The following is a 15,000-nucleotide window of genomic DNA, read 5'->3' as shown; positions in this document are numbered from 1 at the left end:
AGTAATTTCATGTATAAAGTTTAATTAAACTCCCAATAGTTTGCCGGGAAACATCGATTCTTCCGATCTAGAAAGAGACAGAGACAGTCGATCCGCGTTATGATAAATATTTCGAGGTTCCCGATTCCACAAAATTATAAAAAGTATACGGCTGTGTAGCGGGGATCAGAACGAGTAATTTCATGTATAAAGTTTAATTAAACTCCCAATAGTTTGCCGGGAAACATCGATTCTTCCGATCTAGAAAGAGACAGAGACAGTCGATCCGCGTTATGATAAATATTTCGAGGTTCCCGATTCCACAAAATTATAAAAAGTATACGGCTGTGTAGCGGGGATCAGAACGAGTAATTTCATGTATAAAGTTTAATTAAACTCCCAATAGTTTGCCGGGAAACATCGATTCTTCCGATCTAGAAAGAGACAGAGACAGTCGATCCGCGTTATGATAAATATTTCGAGGTTCCCGATTCCACAAAATTATAAAAAGTATACGGCTGTGTAGCGGGGATCAAAACGAGTAATTTCATGTATAAAGTTTAATTAAACTCCCAATAGTTTGCCGGGAAACATCGATTCTTCCGATCTAGAAAGAGACAGAGACAGTCGATCCGCGTTATGTTAAATATTGCAAGGTTCCCGATTCCACAAAATTATAAAAAGTATACGGCTGTGTAGCAGGGATCAAAACGAGTAATTTCGTGTATAAAGTTTAATTAATATCCCATTAGTTTGCCGGGAAACATCGATTATTCCGATCTAGAAAGAGACAGAGACAGTCGATCCGCGTTATGTTAAATATTTCAAGGTTCCCGATTCCACAAAATTATAAAAAGTATACGGCTGTGTAGCGGGGATCAAAACGAGTAATTTCATGTATAAAGTTTAATTAAACTCCCAATAGTTTGCCGGGAAACATCGATTCTTCCGATCTAGAAAGAGACAGAGACAGTCGATCCGCGTTATGATAAATATTTCGAGGTTCCCGATTCCACAAAATTATAAAAAGTATACGGCTGTGTAGCAGGGATCAAAACGAGTAATTTCGTGTATAAAGTTTAATTAATATCCCATTAGTTTGCCGGGAAACATCGATTATTCCGATCTAGAAAGAGACAGAGACAGTCGATCCGCGTTATGTTAAATATTTCAAGGTTCCCGATTCCACAAAATTATAAAAAGTATACGGCTGTGTAGCGGGGATCAAAACGAGTAATTTCATGTATAAAGTTTAATTAAACTCCCAATAGTTTGCCGGGAAACATCGATTCTTCCGATCTAGAAAGAGACAGAGACAGTCGATCCGCGTTATGATAAATATTTCGAGGTTCCCGATTCCACAAAATTATAAAAAGTATACGGCTGTGTAGCGGGGATCAAAACGAGTAATTTCATGTATAAAGTTTAATTAAACTCCCAATAGTTTGCCGGGAAACATCGATTCTTCCGATCTAGAAAGAGACAGAGACAGTCGATCCGCGTTATGATAAATATTTCGAGGTTCCCGATTCCACAAAATTATAAAAAGTATACGGCTGTGTAGCGGGGATCAGAACGAGTAATTTCATGTATAAAGTTTAATTAAACTCCCAATAGTTTGCCGGGAAACATCGATTCTTCCGATCTAGAAAGAGACAGAGACAGTCGATCCGCGTTATGATAAATATTTCGAGGTTCCCGATTCCACAAAATTATAAAAAGTATACGGCTGTGTAGCGGGGATCAGAACGAGTAATTTCATGTATAAAGTTTAATTAAACTCCCAATAGTTTGCCGGGAAACATCGATTCTTCCGATCTAGAAAGAGACAGAGACAGTCGATCCGCGTTATGATAAATATTTCGAGGTTCCCGATTCCACAAAATTATAAAAAGTATACGGCTGTGTAGCGGGGATCAAAACGAGTAATTTCATGTATAAAGTTTAATTAAACTCCCAATAGTTTGCCGGGAAACATCGATTCTTCCGATCTAGAAAGAGACAGAGACAGTCGATCCGCGTTATGATAAATATTTCAAGGTTCCCGATTCCACAAAATTATAAAAAGTATACGGCTGTGTAGCGGGGATCAAAACGAGTAATTTCATGTATAAAGTTTAATTAAACTCCCAATAGTTTGCCGGGAAACATCGATTCTTCCGATCTAGAAAGAGACAGAGACAGTCGATCCGCGTTATGATAAATATTTCGAGGTTCCCGATTCCACAAAATTATAAAAAGTATACGGCTGTGTAGCGGGGATCAGAACGAGTAATTTCATGTATAAAGTTTAATTAATCTCCCAATAGTTTGCCGGGAAACATCGATTCTTCCGATCTAGAAAGAGACAGAGACAGTCGATCCGCGTTATGATAAATATTTCGAGGTTCCCGATTCCACAAATTTATAAAAAGTTTACGGCTGTGTAGCGGGGATCAGAACGAGTAATTTCATGTATAAAGTTTAATTAAACTCCCAATAGTTTTCCGGGAAACATCGATTCTTCCGATCTAGAAAGAGACAGAGACAGTCGATCCGCGTTATGATAAATATTTCGAGGTTCCCGATTCCACAAAATTATAAAAAGTATACGGCTGTGTAGCGGGGATCAGAACGAGTAATTTCATGTATAAAGTTTAATTAAACTCCCAATAGTTTGCCGGGAAACATCGATTCTTCCGATCTAGAAAGAGACAGAGACAGTCGATCCGCGTTATGATAAATATTTCAAGGTTCCCGATTCCACAAAATTATAAAAAGTATACGGCTGTGTAGCGGGGATCAGAACGAGTAATTTCATGTATAAAGTTTAATTAAACTCCCAATAGTTTTCCGGGAAACATCGATTCTTCCGATCTAGAAAGAGACAGAGACAGTCGATCCGCGTTATGATAAATATTTCGAGGTTCCCGATTCCACAAATTTATAAAAAGTTTACGGCTGTGTAGCGGGGATCAAAACGAGTAATTTCATGTATAAAGTTTAATTAAACTTCCAATAGTTTGTCGGGAAACATCGATAGTTCGATCGCGCGAGAGAGACAGAGAAACGAACAGACTTCTTTTCGATTTACGGCTAAAATAAATTTTTCTAATTTTTTTCAATAACATATTCTTGCTTAGATAACTTTTTTACATAGGGATTAAGCATTTAGAACGATACATTGTTTAAAATAAGGGCACTTTACTCTTGACATTTTACGGTTTTTTCAATTTTCTGAAAAATCCTATCATTAGATTTTTTTAAAAATACGATATTCTTGCTTAACTAACGTTTCTACATAGGGATTAAGCATTTAGAACGAAATCTAATGTCAGAAAATGGCACTTTACTCTTGACATTTTTCGGTTTTTTCAATTTTCTGGAAAATCCTATCATTAGATTTTTTTAAAAATACGATATTCTTGCTTAACTAACGTTTCTACATAGGGATTAAGCATTTAGAACGAAATCTAATGTAGGAAAATGGTACTTTACTCTTGATCGGTACGGTGGGACTTTGAAAATATTCGGGCGTTCCAATCGCTCGTCTGTTGCATCATAGCGCGTCTCGGCGCAATCGACCGATTCGCTCGACCCATTATTTTCGATTTACGGCTAAAATAAATTTTTCTCATTTTATTCAATAACATATTCTTGCTTAGATAACTTTTTTACATAGGGATTAAGCATTTAGAACGATATAATGTTTAAAATAAGGGCACTTTACTCTTGACATTTTACGGTTTTTTCAATTTTCTGAAAAATCCTATCATTAGATTTTTTTAAAAATACGATATTCTTGCTTAACTAACGTTTCTACATAGGGATTAAGCATTTAGAACGAAATCTAATGTCAGAAAATGGCACTTTACTCTTGACATTTTTCGGTTTTTTCAATTTTCTGGAAAATCCTATCATTAGATTTTTTTAAAAATACGATATTCTTGCTTAACTAACGTTTCTACATAGGGATTAAGCATTTAGAACGAAATCTAATGTCAGAAAATGGCACTTTACTCTTGACATTTTTCGGTTTTTTCAATTTTCTGGGAAATCCTATCATTAGATTTTTTTAAAAATACGATATTCTTGCTTAACTAACGTTTTTACATAGGGATTAAGCATTTAGAACGAAATCTAATGTAGGAAAATGGTACTTTACTCTTGATCGGTACGTTGGGACTTTGAAAATATTCGGGCGTTCCAATCGCTCGTCTGTTGCATCATAGCGCGTCTCGGCGCAATCGACCGATTCGCTCGATCCATTATTTTCGATTTACGGCTAAAATAAATTTTTCTAATTTTTTTCAATAACATATTCCTGCTAAAATAACTTTTTTACATAGGGATTAAGCATTTAGAACGATACATTGTTTAAAATAAGGGCACTTTACTCTTGACATTTTACGGTTTTTTCAATTTTCTGAAAAATCCTATCATTAGATTTTTTTAAAAATACGATATTCTTGCTTAACTAACGTTTCTACATAGGGATTAAGCATTTAGAACGAAATCTAATGTCAGAAAATGGCACTTTACTCTTGACATTTTTCGGTTTTTTCAATTTTCTGGGAAATCCTATCATTAGATTTTTTTAAAAATACGATATTCTTGCTTAACTAACGTTTTTACATAGGGATTAAGCATTTAGAACGAAATCTAATGTAGGAAAATGGTACTTTACTCTTGATCGGTACGTTGGGACTTTGAAAATATTCGGGCGTTCCAATCGCTCGTCTGTTGCATCATAGCGCGTCTCGGCGCAATCGACCGATTCGCTCGATCCATTATTTTCGATTTACGGCTAAAATAAATTTTTCTAATTTTTTTCAATAACATATTCCTGCTTAAATAACTTTTTTACATAGGGATTAAGCATTTAGAACGATACATTGTTTAAAATAAGGGCACTTTACTCTTGACATTTTACGGTTTTTTCAATTTTCTGAAAAATCCTATCATTAGATTTTTTTAAAAATACGATATTCTTGCTTAACTAACGTTTCTACATAGGGATTAAGCATTTAGAACGAAATCTAATGTCAGAAAATGGCACTTTACTCTTGACATTTTTCGGTTTTTTCAATTTTCTGGGAAATCCTATCATTAGATTTTTTTAAAAATACGATATTCTTGCTTAACTAACGTTTTTACATAGGGATTAAGCATTTAGAACGAAATCTAATGTAGGAAAATGGTACTTTACTCTTGATCGGTACGTTGGGACTTTGAAAATATTCGGGCGTTCCAATCGCTCGTCTGTTGCATCATAGCGCGTCTCGGCGCAATCGACCGATTCGCTCGATCCATTATTTTCGATTTACGGCTAAAATAAATTTTTCTAATTTTTTTCAATAACATATTCCTGCTTAAATAACTTTTTTACATAGGGATTAAGCATTTAGAACGATATAATGTTTAAAATAAGGGCACTTTACTCTTGACATTTTACGGTTTTTTCAATTTTCTGAAAAATCCTATCATTAGATTTTTTTAAAAATACGATATTCTTGCTTAACTAACGTTTCTACATAGGGATTAAGCATTTAGAACGAAATCTAATGTCAGAAAATGGCACTTTACTCTTGACATTTTTCGGTTTTTTCAATTTTCTGGGAAATCCTATCATTAGATTTTTTTAAAAATACGATATTCTTGCTTAACTAACGTTTTTACATAGGGATTAAGCATTTAGAACGAAATCTAATGTAGGAAAATGGTACTTTACTCTTGATCGGTACGTTGGGACTTTGAAAATATTCGGGCGTTCCAATCGCTCGTCTGTTGCATCATAGCGCGTCTCGGCGCAATCGACCGATTCGCTCGATCCATTATTTTCGATTTACGGCTAAAATAAATTTTTCTAATTTTTTTCAATAACATATTCCTGCTAAAATAACTTTTTTACATAGGGATTAAGCATTTAGAACGATACATTGTTTAAAATAAGGGCACTTTACTCTTGACATTTTACGGTTTTTTCAATTTTCTGAAAAATCCTATCATTAGATTTTTTTAAAAATACGATATTCTTGCTTAACTAACGTTTCTACATAGGGATTAAGCATTTAGAACGAAATCTAATGTCAGAAAATGGCACTTTACTCTTGACATTTTTCGGTTTTTTCAATTTTCTGGGAAATCCTATCATTAGATTTTTTTAAAAATACGATATTCTTGCTTAACTAACGTTTTTACATAGGGATTAAGCATTTAGAACGAAATCTAATGTAGGAAAATGGTACTTTACTCTTGATCGGTACGTTGGGACTTTGAAAATATTCGGGCGTTCCAATCGCTCGTCTGTTGCATCATAGCGCGTCTCGGCGCAATCGACCGATTCGCTCGATCCATTATTTTCGATTTACGGCTAAAATAAATTTTTCTAATTTTTTTCAATAACATATTCCTGCTTAAATAACTTTTTTACATAGGGATTAAGCATTTAGAACGATACATTGTTTAAAATAAGGGCACTTTACTCTTGACATTTTACGGTTTTTTCAATTTTCTGAAAAATCCTATCATTAGATTTTTTTAAAAATACGATATTCTTGCTTAACTAACGTTTCTACATAGGGATTAAGCATTTAGAACGAAATCTAATGTCAGAAAATGGCACTTTACTCTTGACATTTTTCGGTTTTTTCAATTTTCTGGAAAATCCTATCATTAGATTTTTTTAAAAATACGATATTCTTGCTTAACTAACGTTTCTACATAGGGATTAAGCATTTAGAACGAAATCTAATGTCAGAAAATGGCACTTTACTCTTGACATTTTTCGGTTTTTTCAATTTTCTGGGAAATCCTATCATTAGATTTTTTTAAAAATACGATATTCTTGCTTAACTAACGTTTTTACATAGGGATTAAGCATTTAGAACGAAATCTAATGTAGGAAAATGGTACTTTACTCTTGATCGGTACGTTGGGACTTTGAAAATATTCGGGCGTTCCAATCGCTCGTCTGTTGCATCATAGCGCGTCTCGGCGCAATCGACCGATTCGCTCGATCCATTATTTTCGATTTACGGCTAAAATAAATTTTTCTAATTTTTTTCAATAACATATTCCTGCTTAAATAACTTTTTTACATAGGGATTAAGCATTTAGAACGATACATTGTTTAAAATAAGGGCACTTTACTCTTGACATTTTACGGTTTTTTCAATTTTCTGAAAAATCCTATCATTAGATTTTTTTAAAAATACGATATTCTTGCTTAACTAACGTTTCTACATAGGGATTAAGCATTTAGAACGAAATCTAATGTCAGAAAATGGCACTTTACTCTTGACATTTTTCGGTTTTTTCAATTTTCTGGGAAATCCTATCATTAGATTTTTTTAAAAATACGATATTCTTGCTTAACTAACGTTTTTACATAGGGATTAAGCATTTAGAACGAAATCTAATGTAGGAAAATGGTACTTTACTCTTGATCGGTACGTTGGGACTTTGAAAATATTCGGGCGTTCCAATCGCTCGTCTGTTGCATCATAGCGCGTCTCGGCGCAATCGACCGATTCGCTCGATCCATTATTTTCGATTTACGGCTAAAATAAATTTTTCTAATTTTTTTCAATAACATATTCCTGCTTAAATAACTTTTTTACATAGGGATTAAGCATTTAGAACGATATAATGTTTAAAATAAGGGCACTTTACTCTTGACATTTTACGGTTTTTTCAATTTTCTGAAAAATCCTATCATTAGATTTTTTTAAAAATACGATATTCTTGCTTAACTAACGTTTCTACATAGGGATTAAGCATTTAGAACGAAATCTAATGTCAGAAAATGGCACTTTACTCTTGACATTTTTCGGTTTTTTCAATTTTCTGGGAAATCCTATCATTAGATTTTTTTAAAAATACGATATTCTTGCTTAACTAACGTTTTTACATAGGGATTAAGCATTTAGAACGAAATCTAATGTAGGAAAATGGTACTTTACTCTTGATCGGTACGTTGGGACTTTGAAAATATTCGGGCGTTCCAATCGCTCGTCTGTTGCATCATAGCGCGTCTCGGCGCAATCGACCGATTCGCTCGATCCATTATTTTCGATTTACGGCTAAAATAAATTTTTCTAATTTTTTTCAATAACATATTCCTGCTAAAATAACTTTTTTACATAGGGATTAAGCATTTAGAACGATACATTGTTTAAAATAAGGGCACTTTACTCTTGACATTTTACGGTTTTTTCAATTTTCTGAAAAATCCTATCATTAGATTTTTTTAAAAATACGATATTCTTGCTTAACTAACGTTTCTACATAGGGATTAAGCATTTAGAACGAAATCTAATGTCAGAAAATGGCACTTTACTCTTGACATTTTTCGGTTTTTTCAATTTTCTGGGAAATCCTATCATTAGATTTTTTTAAAAATACGATATTCTTGCTTAACTAACGTTTTTACATAGGGATTAAGCATTTAGAACGAAATCTAATGTAGGAAAATGGTACTTTACTCTTGATCGGTACGTTGGGACTTTGAAAATATTCGGGCGTTCCAATCGCTCGTCTGTTGCATCATAGCGCGTCTCGGCGCAATCGACCGATTCGCTCGATCCATTATTTTCGATTTACGGCTAAAATAAATTTTTCTAATTTTTTTCAATAACATATTCCTGCTTAAATAACTTTTTTACATAGGGATTAAGCATTTAGAACGATACATTGTTTAAAATAAGGGCACTTTACTCTTGACATTTTACGGTTTTTTCAATTTTCTGAAAAATCCTATCATTAGATTTTTTTAAAAATACGATATTCTTGCTTAACTAACGTTTCTACATAGGGATTAAGCATTTAGAACGAAATCTAATGTCAGAAAATGGCACTTTACTCTTGACATTTTTCGGTTTTTTCAATTTTCTGGAAAATCCTATCATTAGATTTTTTTAAAAATACGATATTCTTGCTTAACTAACGTTTCTACATAGGGATTAAGCATTTAGAACGAAATCTAATGTCAGAAAATGGCACTTTACTCTTGACATTTTTCGGTTTTTTCAATTTTCTGGAAAATCCTATCATTAGATTTTTTTAAAAATACGATATTCTTGCTTAACTAACGTTTTTACATAGGGATTAAGCATTTAGAACGAAATCTAATGTAGGAAAATGGTACTTTACTCTTGATCGGTACGTTGGGACTTTGAAAATATTCGGGCGTTCCAATCGCTCGTCTGTTGCATCATAGCGCGTCTCGGCGCAATCGACCGATTCGCTCGATCCATTATTTTCGATTTACGGCTAAAATAAATTTTTCTAATTTTTTTCAATAACATATTCCTGCTTAAATAACTTTTTTACATAGGGATTAAGCATTTAGAACGATACATTGTTTAAAATAAGGGCACTTTACTCTTGACATTTTACGGTTTTTTCAATTTTCTGAAAAATCCTATCATTAGATTTTTTTAAAAATACGATATTCTTGCTTAACTAACGTTTCTACATAGGGATTAAGCATTTAGAACGAAATCTAATGTCAGAAAATGGCACTTTACTCTTGACATTTTTCGGTTTTTTCAATTTTCTGGAAAATCCTATCATTAGATTTTTTTAAAAATACGATATTCTTGCTTAACTAACGTTTTTACATAGGGATTAAGCATTTAGAACGAAATCTAATGTAGGAAAATGGTACTTTACTCTTGATCGGTACGTTGGGACTTTGAAAATATTCGGGGGTTCCAATCGCTCGTCTGTTGCATCATAGCGCGTCTCGGCGCAATCGACCGATTCGCTCGATCCATTATTTTCGATTTACGGCTAAAATAAATTTTTCTAATTTTTTTCAATAACATATTCCTGCTTAAATAACTTTTTTACATAGGGATTAAGCATTTAGAACGATACATTGTTTAAAATAAGGGCACTTTACTCTTGACATTTTACGGTTTTTTCAATTTTCTGAAAAATCCTATCATTAGATTTTTTTAAAAATACGATATTCTTGCTTAACTAACGTTTCTACATAGGGATTAAGCATTTAGAACGAAATCTAATGTCAGAAAATGGCACTTTACTCTTGACATTTTTCGGTTTTTTCAATTTTCTGGGAAATCCTATCATTAGATTTTTTTAAAAATACGATATTCTTGCTTAACTAACGTTTTTACATAGGGATTAAGCATTTAGAACGAAATCTAATGTAGGAAAATGGTACTTTACTCTTGATCGGTACGTTGGGACTTTGAAAATATTCGGGCGTTCCAATCGCTCGTCTGTTGCATCATAGCGCGTCTCGGCGCAATCGACCGATTCGCTCGATCCATTATTTTCGATTTACGGCTAAAATAAATTTTTCTAATTTTTTTCAATAACATATTCCTGCTTAAATAACTTTTTTACATAGGGATTAAGCATTTAGAACGATACATTGTTTAAAATAAGGGCACTTTACTCTTGACATTTTACGGTTTTTTCAATTTTCTGAAAAATCCTATCATTAGATTTTTTTAAAAATACGATATTCTTGCTTAACTAACGTTTCTACATAGGGATTAAGCATTTAGAACGAAATCTAATGTCAGAAAATGGCACTTTACTCTTGACATTTTTCGGTTTTTTCAATTTTCTGGGAAATCCTATCATTAGATTTTTTTAAAAATACGATATTCTTGCTTAACTAACGTTTTTACATAGGGATTAAGCATTTAGAACGAAATCTAATGTAGGAAAATGGTACTTTACTCTTGATCGGTACGTTGGGACTTTGAAAATATTCGGGCGTTCCAATCGCTCGTCTGTTGCATCATAGCGCGTCTCGGCGCAATCGACCGATTCGCTCGATCCATTATTTTCGATTTACGGCTAAAATAAATTTTTCTAATTTTTTTCAATAACATATTCCTGCTTAAATAACTTTTTTACATAGGGATTAAGCATTTAGAACGATACATTGTTTAAAATAAGGGCACTTTACTCTTGACATTTTACGGTTTTTTCAATTTTCTGAAAAATCCTATCATTAGATTTTTTTAAAAATACGATATTCTTGCTTAACTAACGTTTCTACATAGGGATTAAGCATTTAGAACGAAATCTAATGTCAGAAAATGGCACTTTACTCTTGACATTTTTCGGTTTTTTCAATTTTCTGGGAAATCCTATCATTAGATTTTTTTAAAAATACGATATTCTTGCTTAACTAACGTTTTTACATAGGGATTAAGCATTTAGAACGAAATCTAATGTAGGAAAATGGTACTTTACTCTTGATCGGTACGTTGGGACTTTGAAAATATTCGGGCGTTCCAATCGCTCGTCTGTTGCATCATAGCGCGTCTCGGCGCAATCGACCGATTCGCTCGATCCATTATTTTCGATTTACGGCTAAAATAAATTTTTCTAATTTTTTTCAATAACATATTCCTGCTTAAATAACTTTTTTACATAGGGATTAAGCATTTAGAACGATACATTGTTTAAAATAAGGGCACTTTACTCTTGACATTTTACGGTTTTTTCAATTTTCTGAAAAATCCTATCATTAGATTTTTTTAAAAATACGATATTCTTGCTTAACTAACGTTTCTACATAGGGATTAAGCATTTAGAACGAAATCTAATGTCAGAAAATGGCACTTTACTCTTGACATTTTTCGGTTTTTTCAATTTTCTGGGAAATCCTATCATTAGATTTTTTTAAAAATACGATATTCTTGCTTAACTAACGTTTTTACATAGGGATTAAGCATTTAGAACGAAATCTAATGTAGGAAAATGGTACTTTACTCTTGATCGGTACGTTGGGACTTTGAAAATATTCGGGCGTTCCAATCGCTCGTCTGTTGCATCATAGCGCGTCTCGGCGCAATCGACCGATTCGCTCGATCCATTATTTTCGATTTACGGCTAAAATAAATTTTTCTAATTTTTTTCAATAACATATTCCTGCTTAAATAACTTTTTTACATAGGGATTAAGCATTTAGAACGATACATTGTTTAAAATAAGGGCACTTTACTCTTGACATTTTACGGTTTTTTCAATTTTCTGAAAAATCCTATCATTAGATTTTTTTAAAAATACGATATTCTTGCTTAACTAACGTTTCTACATAGGGATTAAGCATTTAGAACGAAATCTAATGTCAGAAAATGGCACTTTACTCTTGACATTTTTCGGTTTTTTCAATTTTCTGGGAAATCCTATCATTAGATTTTTTTAAAAATACGATATTCTTGCTTAACTAACGTTTTTACATAGGGATTAAGCATTTAGAACGAAATCTAATGTAGGAAAATGGTACTTTACTCTTGATCGGTACGTTGGGACTTTGAAAATATTCGGGCGTTCCAATCGCTCGTCTGTTGCATCATAGCGCGTCTCGGCGCAATCGACCAATTCGCTCGATCCATTATTTTCGATTTACGGCTAAAATAAATTTTTCTAATTTTTTTCAATAACATATTCCTGCTAAAATAACTTTTTTACATAGGGATTAAGCATTTAGAACGATACATTGTTTAAAATAAGGGCACTTTACTCTTGACATTTTACGGTTTTTTCAATTTTCTGAAAAATCCTATCATTAGATTTTTTTAAAAATACGATATTCTTGCTTAACTAACGTTTCTACATAGGGATTAAGCATTTAGAACGAAATCTAATGTCAGAAAATGGCACTTTACTCTTGACATTTTTCGGTTTTTTCAATTTTCTGGGAAATCCTATCATTAGATTTTTTTAAAAATACGATATTCTTGCTTAACTAACGTTTTTACATAGGGATTAAGCATTTAGAACGAAATCTAATGTAGGAAAATGGTACTTTACTCTTGATCGGTACGTTGGGACTTTGAAAATATTCGGGCGTTCCAATCGCTCGTCTGTTGCATCATAGCGCGTCTCGGCGCAATCGACCGATTCGCTCGATCCATTATTTTCGATTTACGGCTAAAATAAATTTTTCTAATTTTTTTCAATAACATATTCCTGCTTAAATAACTTTTTTACATAGGGATTAAGCATTTAGAACGATACATTGTTTAAAATAAGGGCACTTTACTCTTGACATTTTACGGTTTTTTCAATTTTCTGAAAAATCCTATCATTAGATTTTTTTAAAAATACGATATTCTTGCTTAACTAACGTTTCTACATAGGGATTAAGCATTTAGAACGAAATCTAATGTCAGAAAATGGCACTTTACTCTTGACATTTTTCGGTTTTTTCAATTTTCTGGAAAATCCTATCATTAGATTTTTTTAAAAATACGATATTCTTGCTTAACTAACGTTTTTACATAGGGATTAAGCATTTAGAACGAAATCTAATGTAGGAAAATGGTACTTTACTCTTGATCGGTACGTTGGGACTTTGAAAATATTCGGGCGTACGCGGCGCGCTCGGCGCTTCGAACAGCTCCGGTGTCCCCATTATTTTCGATTTACGGCTAAAATAAATTTTTCTAATTTTTTTCAATAACATATTCCTGCTAAAATAACTTTTTTACATAGGGATTAAGCATTTAGAACGATACATTGTTTAAAATAAGGGCACTTTACTCTTGACATTTTACGGTTTTTTCAATTTTCTGAAAAATCCTATCATTAGATTTTTTTAAAAATACGATATTCTTGCTTAACTAACGTTTCTACATAGGGATTAAGCATTTAGAACGAAATCTAATGTCAGAAAATGGCACTTTACTCTTGACATTTTTCGGTTTTTTCAATTTTCTGGGAAATCCTATCATTAGATTTTTTTAAAAATACGATATTCTTGCTTAACTAACGTTTTTACATAGGGATTAAGCATTTAGAACGAAATCTAATGTAGGAAAATGGTACTTTACTCTTGATCGGTACGTTGGGACTTAGAAAATATTCGGCCGTACGCGGCGCGTCTCGGCGCTTCGAACAGCTCCGGTGTCCCCATTATTTTCGATTTACGGCTAAAATAAATTTTTCTAATTTTTTTCAATTACATATTCTTGCTTAGATAACTTTTTTACATAGGGATTAAGCATTTAGAACGACATATTGTTTAAAATAATGGTACTTTACTCTTGTGATTTTTCGGTTTTTTTTGATTATTTTGAAAAATAAATTTTTGTAATTTTTTTAAATACGATATTCGTGATCAGTGAACGATTTCACATATGGATTAAGCATTTAGAATCGTGCGGAAGCGTTATTAAAAAAGTTTACTCGATGCGATGGGACTTTGAAAAGTTTGTGAAAATTTTCATATTGGGAAAAAATGTGTAATTTTTTGTCTAGTTTACGGTAATGTAATTTATTTTAATGTTTACTATAAATTTTTTTTTCGTTCGTTCACGCGCTATGTTACAACAGCACGGCCGGGCGGTCTGTTGCCGCGGCGGTTTACACTCATAAGCGCGCGTGCTATTCGGCCGGCGGCGCCGGCGTCCTTGCCGGCCGTTCGGTATCTATAAGAGATACACGGTCCGTGCGAGGCGGACGGAGCAGAGCGGGTTTTGGGCCAATTCTACGATCTCGGTCGAGAAGCTGTCTCAGAGCTCCTTCGGGGCTTCGGTCCTGACTGTTTCGTGCCGTTTACGTTACGGACTTTTCTCCACACAGCGTGGCCACGGGTCGGTGTCTTTGACCGAATGGCCCATATGTGGCAAGCCCTACGGGGTTGGTTACCCGTATGCACTTTGTATGTATACTCGTACTCACTGAGCAATCGACTCTTCTGTCCGAGCGATGGAAAAATTTTTTAAAATGCATCTGTAAGATTTGGAAGCAAATCGTACCAATTGAAAACTGTGGCTAAAATGAATAGCCCAGTGGAGAGAGAAAACTATCAAAAAACTGATTTTTTAAATCAAGAGGTGTCAGAAATCGAAATGCCTAGCGCGAGCGGAAGAACACGCTTTCTCGCCAGTCCAGCATGTGTCCTGTCCGTTCTTCCTCGGCTTGCCGATTTTGCCCAGATCAGAGGTTTCGTGCTTCCGGCGGTCAGAAGATCAGCGTGAGCGTACGCGCTTCCACGACTATGGCATCACCCATGTACTTTTTCCTTTGAATATATTTGAGTAC

The sequence above is a fragment of the Megalopta genalis genome, unplaced genomic scaffold (assembly GCF_051020955.1).
Source record: "Megalopta genalis isolate 19385.01 unplaced genomic scaffold, iyMegGena1_principal scaffold0094, whole genome shotgun sequence".
NCBI lineage: Eukaryota > Metazoa > Arthropoda > Insecta > Hymenoptera > Halictidae > Megalopta > Megalopta genalis.
Note: the sequence above shows the minus strand (reverse complement) of the source record.